We start from the raw sequence: 13,003 nt of genomic DNA on the forward strand, positions 1-13,003 counted from the left end.
CTAGTGCTTCACTTATATCTTTTTAGAGCATGGTGGTGGTGGTTTTATTTTGTAGAAATAGATGAACTCTCGTGCTTCACTTATATTATTATGAGAGTCCTAAACAACATGGTAATTTTCTTTGGTTATGAATTTAGTCCTAATATGATGGGCATCCAAGAGGGGTATAATAAAAACTTTCATATAAGTGCATTGAATACTAAGAGAAGTTTGATACTTGATGATTGTTTTGAGATATGGAGATAGTGATATCAAAGTTGTGCTAGTCGGGTAGTTGTGAATTTGAGGAATACATGTGTTGAAGTTTGCATGTCCCGTAGCATGCACGTATGGTAAACATTGTGTAACAAATTTGAATCATGAGGTGTTATTTGATTGTCTTCCTTATGAGTGGCGGTCAGGGATGAGCGATGGTCTTTTCCTACCAATCTATCCCCCTAGGAGCATGCGCGTAATGCTTGGTTTTTGATGACTTAGTTTTTTGCAATAAGTATGTGAGTTCTTTATGACTAATGTTGAGTCCATGGATTATACGCACTCTTACCCTTCCATCATTGCTAGCCTCTTCGGTACCGTGCATTGCCCTTTCTCACATTGAGAGTTGGTGCAAACTTCGCCGGTGCATCCAAACCCCATGATATGATACGCTCTGTCACACATAAACCTCCTTATATCTTCCTCAAAACAGCCACCATACCTACCTATTATGGCATTTCCATAGCCATTCCAAGATATATTGCCATGCAACTTTCCACCATTTCGTTTATTATGACACGCATCATCATTGTCATATTGCTTTGCATGATCATCTAGTTGACATCGTATTTGTGGCAAAGCCACCATTCATAATTTTTCATACATGTCGCTCTTGATTCATCGCAATCCTGGTACACCGCCGGAGGCATTCATATAGAGTCATACTTTGTTCTAGTATCGAGTTGTAATCTTTGAGTTGTAAATAAATAGAAGTGTGATGATCATCATTAATAGAGCATTGTCCCAAAAAAGGAAAAGAAAGGCAAAAAAAGGCCAAATAAAAAAGGGAAAGACCAAATAAAAAAAGAGAAAGGCCGAATAAAAAAAGAAAGGCCAAATAAAAAAATAAAATAAAAATAAAAAGGGGCAATGCTACTATCCTTTTTCCACACTTGTGCTTCAAAGTAGCACCATGATATTTATGATAGAGAGTCTCTTGTTTTGTCACTTTCATTTACTAGTGGGAATTTTTCATTATAGAACTTGGCTTGTATATTCCAACAATGGGCCTCCTAAAGTGCCCTAGGTCTTCGCGAGCAAGCAAGTTGGATGCACACCCACTTAGTTTCTTTTGTTGAGCTTTCATACATTTATAGCTCTAGTGCATCCGTTGCATGGCAATCCCTACTCCTTGCATTGACATGAATTGATGGGCATCTCCCTAGCCCATTGATTAGCCGCATCGATGTGAGACTTTCTCCTTTTTGTCTTCTCCACATAACCCCCTCACTATATTCTATTCCACCCATAGTGCTATATCCATGGCTCACGCTCATGTATTGCGTGAAAGTTGAAAAAAGTTTGAGATTACTAAAGTATGAAACAATTGTTTGGCTTGTCATCGGGGTTGTGCATGATGAGAGCATTCTTGTGTGACGAAAATGGAGCATGACCAAACTATATGATTTTGTAGGGATGAACTTTCTTTGGCCATGTTATTTTGAGAAGACATGATTGCTTAGTTAGTATGCTTGAAGTATTATTGTTTTTATGTCAGTATTAAACTTTGGTCTTGAATCTTATGGATCTTAATATTCTTGCCACAATAAAGAGAATTACATGGATACATATGTTAGGTAGCATTCCACATCAAAAATTCTGTTTTATCATTTACCTACTCAAGGACGAGCAGGAATTAAGCTTGGGTATGCTGATACGTCTCCAACGTATCTATATTTTTTGATTGTTCCATGCTATTATATCATCATTATTAGAGCATTGTCCCAGTGAGGAAAGGATGATGGAGACTATGATTCCCCCACAAGTCGGGATGAGACTCCGGATGAAAATAAATAAATAAAAGAGGCCAAAGAAGCCCAAATGAAAAAATAAAAAGAAAAGAGGCCATAAAAAAGAGGAAAGGCCCAAATAAAAAAAATAAAAATGAGAGAAAAAGAGAGAAGGGATAATGCTACTATCCTTTTACCACACTTGTGCTTCAAAGTAGCACAGTGATCTTCATGGAGAGTCTCCTATGTTGTCACTTCCATATACTAGTGGGAATTTTACATTATAGAACTTGGCTTGTATATTCCAATGACGGGCTTCCTCAAAATGCCTTAGGTCTTCGTGAGCAAGCAAGTTGGATGCACACCCACTAGTTTATTTTGTTGAGCTTTAATACACTTATAGCTCTAGTGCATCCGTTGCATGGCAATCCCTACTCACTCACATTGATATCTATTGATGGGCATCTCCATAGCCCGTTGATAAGCCTAGTTGATGTGAGACTATCTTCTCCTTTTTGTCTTCTCCACAACCACCATTCTATTCCACCTATAGTGCTATGTCCACGGCTCATGCTCATGTATTGCATGAAGATTGAAAAAGTTTGAGAACATCAAAAGTATGAAACAATTGCTTGGCTTGTCATCGGGGTTGTGCATGATTTAAATATTTTGTGTGGTGAAGATGGAGCATAGCCAGACTATATGATTTTGTAGGGATAGCTTTCTTTGGCCATGTTATTTTGAGAAGACATGATTGCTTTGTTAGTATGCTTGAAGTATTATTGTTTTTATGTCAATATTAAACTTTTGTCTTGAATCATATGGATCTGAATATTCTTGCCACAATAAAGAGAATTACTTAGAGAAATATGTTAGGTAGCATTCCACATCAAAAATTCCGTTTTATCATTTACCTACTTGAGGACGAGCAGGAATTAAGCTTGGGGATGCTGATACGTCTCCAACGTATCTATAATTTTTGATTGTTCCATGCTATTATATTATCAACCTTGGATGTTTTATATGCATTTATATGCTATTTTATATGATTTTGGGGACTAACCTATTAATCCAGAGCCCAGTGCCAGTTTCTGTTTTTTTGCCTATTTTAGGGTTTCAAAGAAAAGGAAAATCAAACAGAGTCCAATTGACCTGAAACTTCACAGAAGTTATTTTTGGACCAGAAGAAACCCAGAAGACTTGGAGTGCACGTCAGGAAAGAAATGAGGGAGCCACGAGGTAGTAATGGCGCACCTTCACAAAGTGCGCCATTACTATGTGTATGACTTGGTCAAACCTTGGTCAAACTTAGTAATGGCGCACTTTGTGTAGGTGCGCCATTACTAAGTTTGACATAGTAATGGCGTGCTATACCCTGGTGCCCCATTACTAATTTAAAAAAAGTAAAAAAAATGTTAGTAGTGGCGCACAGAGTGTGTGGTGCGCCATTACTAGTTAAAACTAGTAGTGGTGCACTATGCCCTGGTGCGCCATTACTAGTTTTGGAAAAAAATAATAATAATAAATTGTTAGTAGTGGCGCACCGTGGGTGTGGTGCGCCATTAGTGATATGGACACTAATGGCGTACCTACACATGGTGCGCCACTGCTATATAGCAATGGCACACCACATAGGTGGTGCGCCATTAATGTCCATATTAGCTATAGCCCTTTTCCTAGTAGTGGGGGAGTCCCACTAGGACTCCTAGTCCTAGTCGGCTCCCCCTTCCTTCCAACGGAGAGGGGAAAGGGGAAAGAGGTGGAGAGGGAGAAGGAAAGGGGGGCCGCGCCCCCACCCCTTGTCCAATTCGGATTGGGCTTGGGGGGGCACCTCCTGCGGCTGCCTCCTCCTCTCCACTATGGCCCATGAGACCCATTAACTTTCCCGGGGAAGGGGGGGTTCCGATACCCTCCCCGTACTCCGATAAATCCCCGAACCTATTCGGAACCATTCTAGTGTCCGTATATAACCTTCCAATATATCAGTCTTTACCCCTCGACCATTTCGAGACTCCTCGTCATGTTCGTGATCTCATCCGGGACTCCGAACAAACTTCGGTCACCAAAACACACAACTCATAATACAAATAGTCATCGAACATTAAGCGTGCGGACCCTACGGGTTCGAGAACTATGTAGACATGACCGATACACATCTCCGGTCAATAACCAATAGCGGAACCTGGATGCTTATATTGGTTCCTACATATTCTATGAAGATCTTTATCGGTCAAACCGCATAATAACATACGTCATTCCCTTTGTCATTGGTATGTCGTTACTTGCCCGAGATTCGACCGTCGGTATCATTATACCTAGTTCAATCTCGTTACCGGCAAGTCTCATTACTCATTTCGTAATGCATCATACCGCAACTAACTCATTAGTCACATTGCTTCCAAGGCTTATAGTGATGTGCATTACCGAGAGGGCCCAAAGATACCTCTCTGATACACGGAGTGACAAATCATAATCTTGATCTATGCCAACCCAATAACCACCTTCGGAGACACCTGTAGAGCATCTTTATAATCACCCAGTTATGTTGTGACGTTTGATAGCACACAAGGTGTTCCTATGGTATTCGGGAGTTGCATAATCTCTTAGTCAGAGGAATATGTATAAGTCATGAAGAAAACAATAGCAATAAAACTAAACGATCATAATGCTAAGCTAACGGATGGGTCTTGTCCATCACATCATTCTCTAATGATGTGATCCCGTTCATCAAATGACAACACATGTCTATGGTCAGGAAACTTAACCATCTTTGATTAACGAGCTAGTCAAGTAGAGGCATACTAGGGACACTTTGTTTTGTCTATGTATTCACACATGTACTAAGTTTCTAGTTAATACAATTCTAGCATGAATAATAAACATTTATCATGATATAAGGAAATATAAATAACAACTTAATTATTGCCTCTATGGCATATTTCCTTCAGCACCCCCTTGTTCTTATTCTCATCCCTTTAAGAAAATTGATCGTCCTTCTCTTTACATGCAACTCAAGTGCTGAGAAAAAATGAACGTATATGCTCCAACAATGTGTAGTTAATCATCACCACACAACTTCATTAATCGTTTTTATGTGTGTATTCTTACCTTACATTCTTGTTGTGGCTACAAGCGCCTTTTCATTGTTTTATAATTCTTCCGAACATACCTAGTTGCCTTCTCATGGGTTATCTGAGATAATTGTGTTGATACATGACTACTAGGTGATAACTTCTGACTATGTATATTTTATGTGTTTTCTGTTGCTTTAGCATATGACATACCAACAGATGATTTCACAAGTAAATACAATTGTATAATGTACTTCCTCATGCAGATGGCACTTGTGTTACTAAAAACGGGGAGAAACCCTTGTTGGAAATAATGTTTAGGTATGTCAGCCTTTTTTAGGCTAGATGACGTTAGAACAATGTAAAGGAACAACAAAAATCACTAACAGGTGAGATCGGAAATAAGGTTCAAGGAAAAACTATTGGTTTACACTTCATACAGTCTAGAAATCTCTACAACGGAAGGATCACCAATAATAGAGCATGAAAAAGTATTTGAGGGTGACCAACTAGTTGATTAAGTTACACCTAGATATTATAGTCTTGTATTATAGAATCATTTTCAAGTTCTATTTTAATTTTTCAATTCAATATATTAATATTTGTAGGTATATAACAATAATATGGGGAAAATATATTTATAACCAAATAATGTGGTGTGTTTGTTTCTTTTGGTTTAAAGTGAAATGCATTGTAATAAAATAAATTTTAACTAATAGCTCAACAATAATGTAACTTAATAGAATTAGAAGATGTATAAATTAGAAGATGCACATCAATAAAAAATAACACATGGAAATATAAGTTACTTTTATACACTTATGGACAAGATAATTTGGGATGAAGTAAAAATGTTTGGTATAAATAACATGTGGTGTGCACACGGAGCCCAATCCGCTGCCACGATGTTGTGTCTCTTCCGCAAGTAAGTCCCTCACTGTTGTATGTCCTAGCTCTAGCTTTGTAGTTTCCGTTTGTTGTTCTAATATGCAATCTATGTGTACATTGACAAATGTTTCCTACTGACTGGTGCTGATGGCTCTTGAAGTTTAATATTTGATGCTGATTTGTATTTCATATCAACTGCTTTCTGATGGCTCTTGAAGTTTAATATTTGATGCTGATTTCTCTTTCATATCAACTGCTTTCTGATGGTTCCTTATGATGATTCGATCTGTTTGGTGATGGATCTTTCTGATGATGACCTGCTACCTGATGGCCCCTTTCTGTTCTATGATGTCCCTGCCTTTTCCCGATGGAGGCCCATGTGATTTTGGCTGTTGTAGATGACACTGGCCTTGTTATCTGTTCATTTTGTCCTCTCTTGGACAATGGCTTTGCTGTCTGTGAGCTTGTCCATTATGTACTACGGAGTTGCTGGCTGATACTGCCTTGGGCCACTAGTTTACTGATGAAGTAGCATTTCGTTGTTCCTGCTACCTCTATGCTCAGTGTAATGTTGTTGATACTTACTTAAATGCTCACTTTATCCTTTCTGGGTAGCCTGAGGATAATGAAATACTAACTTTATGCAGACAAGTTAACTTGTCATTTCTGTGTGTCAATGTGTTGGGTAGTCAACAACCTTTGTTATCCATGTATTGGAGATGATACTCTCTGAAATGCTGATTTTGTCCTTTATGGATCACTTGAGGATATTGAAATACTAACTTTGTTTGCTAGTAGTTTTATTTCTTTGTGTCAATGTACTGGAGTTTTCACAAGACTTTTTTAGTTTTCCTATTTTCGCTGGCAGAGTTATTTGAACGCCACTTGTTGCCACAATTATCAGTTGATCTACGGCATCTTCTGTGTCATCCAAGAATATCATGATGCACGTCCACTCAGCTGTTGATCTGTATCATTACAAATTATCGTGATATACTGGTCCATTCAGCTGATTGCCGTATAACCATGAGTTGTGTTGTTCATACTGATAAAAATTTATGACATGTCTACAAAAATCATCTATCTATCTATCTATCTATCTATACCTATACTAATTACAGACTCCCAAGAAATTCTTGCGTTAATTAGAAATTATGAGCCATTAATCTGGTGGGGCTGAATTATTACGGTGTAGATCAATACTAGAAATTACCTCAACCAGAAAAAATAGGAAAAACATAAGCCATTCATCTGAAGGGGACAAGTTATAACGGTTCTGATTGTAGAGTAGCCTAACCACAGATAGAATGAGGCCATCTATATATAATAACTTAATTACGTACATACAGAAAGAGGAGATCTCAACTGTCAAAAAAGGAGATCTCACGATTGCAGCTTAATATCTCCTTGGATCCCGAATTATTACGGTGTAGATCAATAATAGAAATTACCTCAACCAGAAAAAATAGGGAAAACGTAAGCCGTTCATCTGAAGGGGACAAGTTATAACGGTTCTAATTGTACAGTAGCCTAACCACAGATAGAATGAGGCCCAGCTATATATAATAACTTAATTACGTACGTACAGAAAGAGGAGATCTCACGATTGCAGCTTAATATCTCCTTGAATCCCTGTACAATAAAAAGGATATCTCACGATTGCAGCGTAATATCTCCTTGAATCCCTGTATAATAGTTCGTAGGTTCGTCATGGTCAAGTAACATGACCTCCAGAATAGGATCACCGTACCACTCTGGTGCGGATCTCACTCTGGTTGACCTATGAGTTTCGGTAGTAACTTGATCTGAAGTTACATGATCATCATCATTAGCTTCCTCACTAATTGGTGTAGGAGTCACATGAACAGATTTCTGTGATGAACTACTTTCCAATAAGGGAGCAGGTACAGTTAACTCATCAAGTTCTACTTTCCTCCCACTCACTTCTTTCGAGAGAAACTCCTTCTCTAGAAAGGATCCATTCTTAGCAACAAAGATCTTGCCTTCAGATCTGTGATAGAAGGTGTACCCAACATTTTCTTTTGGGTATCCTATGAAGACACACTTCTCCGATTTGGGTTTAAGCTTATCAGGTTGAAACTTTTTCAAATAAGCATTGCAACCTGAAACTTTAAGAAACGACAGCTTAGGTTTTTTGCCAAACCATAATTCATACAGTGTCATTTCAATGGATTTAGACGGTGCCCTATTTAACGTGAATGTAGCTGTCTCTAATGCATAATCCCAAAACGATAGTGGTAAATTGGTAAGAGACATCATAGATTGCACTATATCCATAAAGTACGGTTATGACGTTCGGACACACCATTATGCTGTGGTGTTCCGGGTCGCGTGAGTTGCGAAACTATTCCGCATTGTTTCAAATGAAGACCAAACTCGTAACTCAAATATTCTCCTCAACGATCAGATCGTAGAAACTTTATTGTCTTGTTATGATGATTTTCCACTTCACTCTAAAATTCTTTTAACTTTTCAAATGTTTTAGAATTATGTTTCATCAAGTAGATATACCCATATCTGCTCAAATCATCTGTGAAGGTCAGAAAATAACAATACCCGCCGCGAGCCTCAACACTCATCGGACTGCACACATCAGTATGTATTATTTCCAACAAGTCTGTTGCTCGCTCCATTGTTCCGGAGAACAGAGTCTTAGTCATCTTGCCCATGAGGCATGGTTCGCAAGCATCAAGTGATTCCAAAAGCCCATCAGCATGGATTTTCTTCATGCGCTTTACACCAATATGACCTAAATGGCAGTGCCACAAATAAGTTGTACTATCATTATTAACTTTGCATCTTTTGGCTTCAATATTATGAATATGTGTATCACTATGATCGAGATTCAATAAACCATTCACCTTGGGTGTATGACCATTGAAGGTTTTATTCATGTAAACAGAACAACAATTATTCTCTGACTTTAAATGAATAACCGTATTGCAATAAAAATGATCAAATCATATTCATGCTTAACGCAAACACCAAATAACATTTATTTAGGTTCAACACTAATCCCGAAAGTATAGGGAGTGTGCGATGATGATCATATCAATCTTGGAACCCCTTCCAACACACATCGTCACTTCACCCTTAACTAGCCTCTGTTCATTCTGCAACTCCCATTTCGAGTTACTAATCTTAGCAACTGAACTGTATCAAATACTGAGGGGTTTCTATAAACACTAGTAAAGTACACATCAATAACATGTATATCAAATATACCTTTGTTCACTTTGCCATCCTTCTTATCCGTCAAATACTTGGGGTAGTTCTGCTTCCGGTGACCAGTCCCTTTGTAGTAGAAGCACTTAGTCTCAGGCTTAGGTCCAGACTTGGGCTTCTTCACTTGAGCATCAACTTGCTTGCCATTCTTATTGAAGTACCCCTTCTTCCCTTTACCCTTTTCTTGAAACTAGTGGCCTTGTCAACCATCAACACTTGATGTTTTTCTTGATTTCTACCTTCGTCGATTTTAGCATCACGAAGAGCTTGGGAATCGTTTCTGTTATCCCTTGAATATTATAGTTCATCATGAAGTTCTAGTAACTTGGTGATAGTGACTAGAGAACTCTGTCAATCACTATCTTATCTGGAAGATTAACTCCCACTTGATTCAAGTGATTGTAGTACTCAGACATTCTGAGCACATGCTCACTAGCTGAGCAATTCTCCTCCATCTTGTAGGCAAAGTCCTTGTCAAAGGTCTCATACCTTTCGACATGGGCATGAGTCTGAGATACTATTTTCAACTCTTGGAACATCTCATATGCTCCATGGCGTTCAAAACGTCTTTGAAGCCCCGATTCTAAGCCGTAAATCATGGTGCACTAAACTATGAAGTAGTCATCATATCAAGCTTGCCAAACGTTCATAACGTCTGCATCTGCTCCTGCAATCGGTCTGTCACCTAGCGGTGCATCAAGGACATAATTCTTCTGTGCAGCAATGAGGATAATCCTCAGATCACGGATCCAATCCGCATCATTTCTACTAACATCTTTCAACTTAGTTTTCTCTAGGAACATATCAAAAATAAAACAGGGGAGCTAAATGCGAGCTATTGATCTACAACCTAGATATGCTTATACTACCAGGACTAAGTTCATGACAAATTTAAAGTTCAATTAAATCATATTACTTAAGAACTCCCATTTAGATAGACATCCCTCAAGTCATCTAAATGATCACGTGATCCAAATCAACTAAACCATGTCCGATCATCACGTGAGATGGAGTAGTTTTCAATGGTGAACATCACTATGTTGATCATATCTACTATATGATTCACGCTCAACCTTTCGGTCTCCAGTGTTCCGAGGCCATATCTGCATGTGCTAGGCTCGTCAAGTTTAACCCAAGTATTTCTAAGTGTGGAAAAACTGGCTTGCACCCGTTGTATATGAATGTAGAGCTTATCACACCCGATCATCACGTGGTGTCTCGGCACGGCGAACTTTGGCAACGGTGCATACTCAGGGAGAACACTTATACCTTGAAATTTAGTGAGTGATCATCTTATAATGCTACTGTCAATCAAGCAGAATAAGATGCATAAAGGATAAACATCACATGCAATCAATATAAGTGATATGATATGGCCATCAACATCTTGTGCCTTTGATCTCCATCTCCAAAGCACCATCATGATCACCATCGTCACCGGCATGAAACATTGATCTCCATCGTAGCATCGTTGTCGTCTCGCCAAATATTGCTTTCACGACTATCGCTACCATTTAGTGATAAAGTAAAGCGATTACAGGGTGATACGTCTCCAACGTATCTATAATTTTTGATTGTTCCATGCTATTATATTATCAACCTTGGATGTTTTATATGCATTTATATGCTATTTTATATGATTTTTTGGACTAACCTATTAACCCAGAGCCCAATGCCAGTTTCTGTTTTTTTCCTATTTTAGGGTTTCGAAGAAAAGGAAAATCAAACGGAGTCCAATTGACCTGAAACTTCACGGAAGTTATTTTTGGACCAGAAGAAACCCACGAGAGTTGGGGTGCACGTCAGGAAAGAAAAGGGAGCCACGAGGTAGGGGGGCACGCTCACCCCCCTAGGACGCGCCCTCCACCCTCGTGGGCCCCTCGTGGCTCCCCTAACGTACTTCTTCCGCCTATATATCTCCATATACCCTAAAAACATCTGGGAGCACAATAGATCGGGAGTTCCGCCGCCAGAAGCCTCCGTAGCCACCGAAAACCAATCTAGACCCGTTCCAGCACCCTGCCGGAGGGGGCAATCCCTCTCCGGTGGCCATCTTCATCATCCCGGTGCTCTCCATGACGAGGAGGGAGTAGTTCTCCCTCGGGGCTGAGGGTATGTACCAGTAGCTATGTGTTTGATCTATCTCTCTCTCTCTCTCTCTCTCGTGTTCTTGAGGTGATACGATCTTGATGTATCGCGAGCTTTGCTATTATATTTGGATCCTATGATGTTTTCTCCCCCTCTACTCTCTAATAATGGATTGAGTTTCCCCTTTGAAGTTATCTTATCAGATTGAGTCTTTAAAGAGTTGAGAACACTTGATGTATGTCTTGCCGTTCGTATCTGTGGTGACAATGGGATATCACGTGATTCACTTGATGTATGTTTTGATGATCAACTTGCGGGTTCCGCCCATGAACCTATGCATAGGGGTTGGCACACATTTTCGTCGTGATTCTCCAGTAGAAACTTTGGGGCACTCTTTGAGGTTCTATGTGTTGGTTGAATAGATGAATCTGAGATTGTGTGATGCATATCGTATAATCATACCCACGGATACTTGAGGTGACATTGGAGTATCTAGGTGACATTAGGGTTTTGGTTGATTTGTGTCTTAAGGTGTTATTCTAGTACGAACTCTAGGGCTGTTTGTGAAACCTATAGGAATAGCCCAACGGATTGATTGGAAAGAATAACTTTGAGGTGGTTTCGTACCCTACCATAATCTCTCCGTTTGTTCTCCGCTCTTAGTGACTTTGGAGTGACTCTTTGTTGCATGTTGAGAGATAGTTATGTGATCCAATTATGTTATCATTGTTGAGGGAACTTGCACTAGCGAAAGTATGAACCCTTGGCCTTGTTTCAACACATTGCAATACCGTTTACGCTCACTTTTATCATTAGTTACCTTGCTGTTTTTATATTTTCAGATTACAAAAAATATTATCTACTATCCATATACCACTTGTATCACCATCACTTTGCCGAACTAGTGCACCTATACAATTTACCATTGTATTGGGTGTGTTGGGGACACAAGAAACTCTTTGTTATTTGGTTGTAGGGTTGCTTGAGAGATACCATCTTCGTCCTACGCCTCCTACGGATTGATAAACCTTAGGTCATCCACTTGAGGGAAATTTGCTATTGTCCTACAAACCTCTGCACTTGGAGGCCCAACAACGTCTACAAGAAGAAGGTTCTGTAGTAGACATCAAGCTCTTTTCTGGCGCCGTTGCCGGGGAGGTGAGTGCTTGAAGGTATATCTTTAGATCTTGCAATCGAGTCTTTTAGTTTCTTGTTTTTATCACTAGTTTAGTCTATAAAATAAAACTACAAAAAAATGGAATTGAGTTTGCCTCATACGCTTCATCTTCTTAATATCTTTCGTGAGTATGATGGAAAGGAAAATTGTGCCAAAGTGTTAGAAGAAGAATGCATTAAAATGTTTGGCACTAAATCTTTGACTGATGAGCATGATTGCAATGTTGTTAGTATGAACTCCCTAAATATCCATGATGGTAATGATATGCAAAGCCACAAGCTTGGGGAAGCTATGTTTGATGAAGATGATATTTTTTGTCCCCCAAGTTTTGATGAGCAAATTTATTATGATGAAAGCATGCCTCCAATTTATGATGATTATATTGACGAAAGTGGATTTGGAGAGGTCATGACTTTATTTAGCGATGAATCCACTATTTTGGAAGAGGTTCCAATTAATTATGAGAACAAAGTTGCTATCTATGATGATTATGGTGATGACTTGTATGCTATAAGGAATAATGATATCCATGAAACTTGTCATCATGA

Source organism: Triticum dicoccoides, chromosome 2A, assembly GCF_002162155.2.
Source record: "Triticum dicoccoides isolate Atlit2015 ecotype Zavitan chromosome 2A, WEW_v2.0, whole genome shotgun sequence".
NCBI lineage: Eukaryota > Viridiplantae > Streptophyta > Magnoliopsida > Poales > Poaceae > Triticum > Triticum dicoccoides.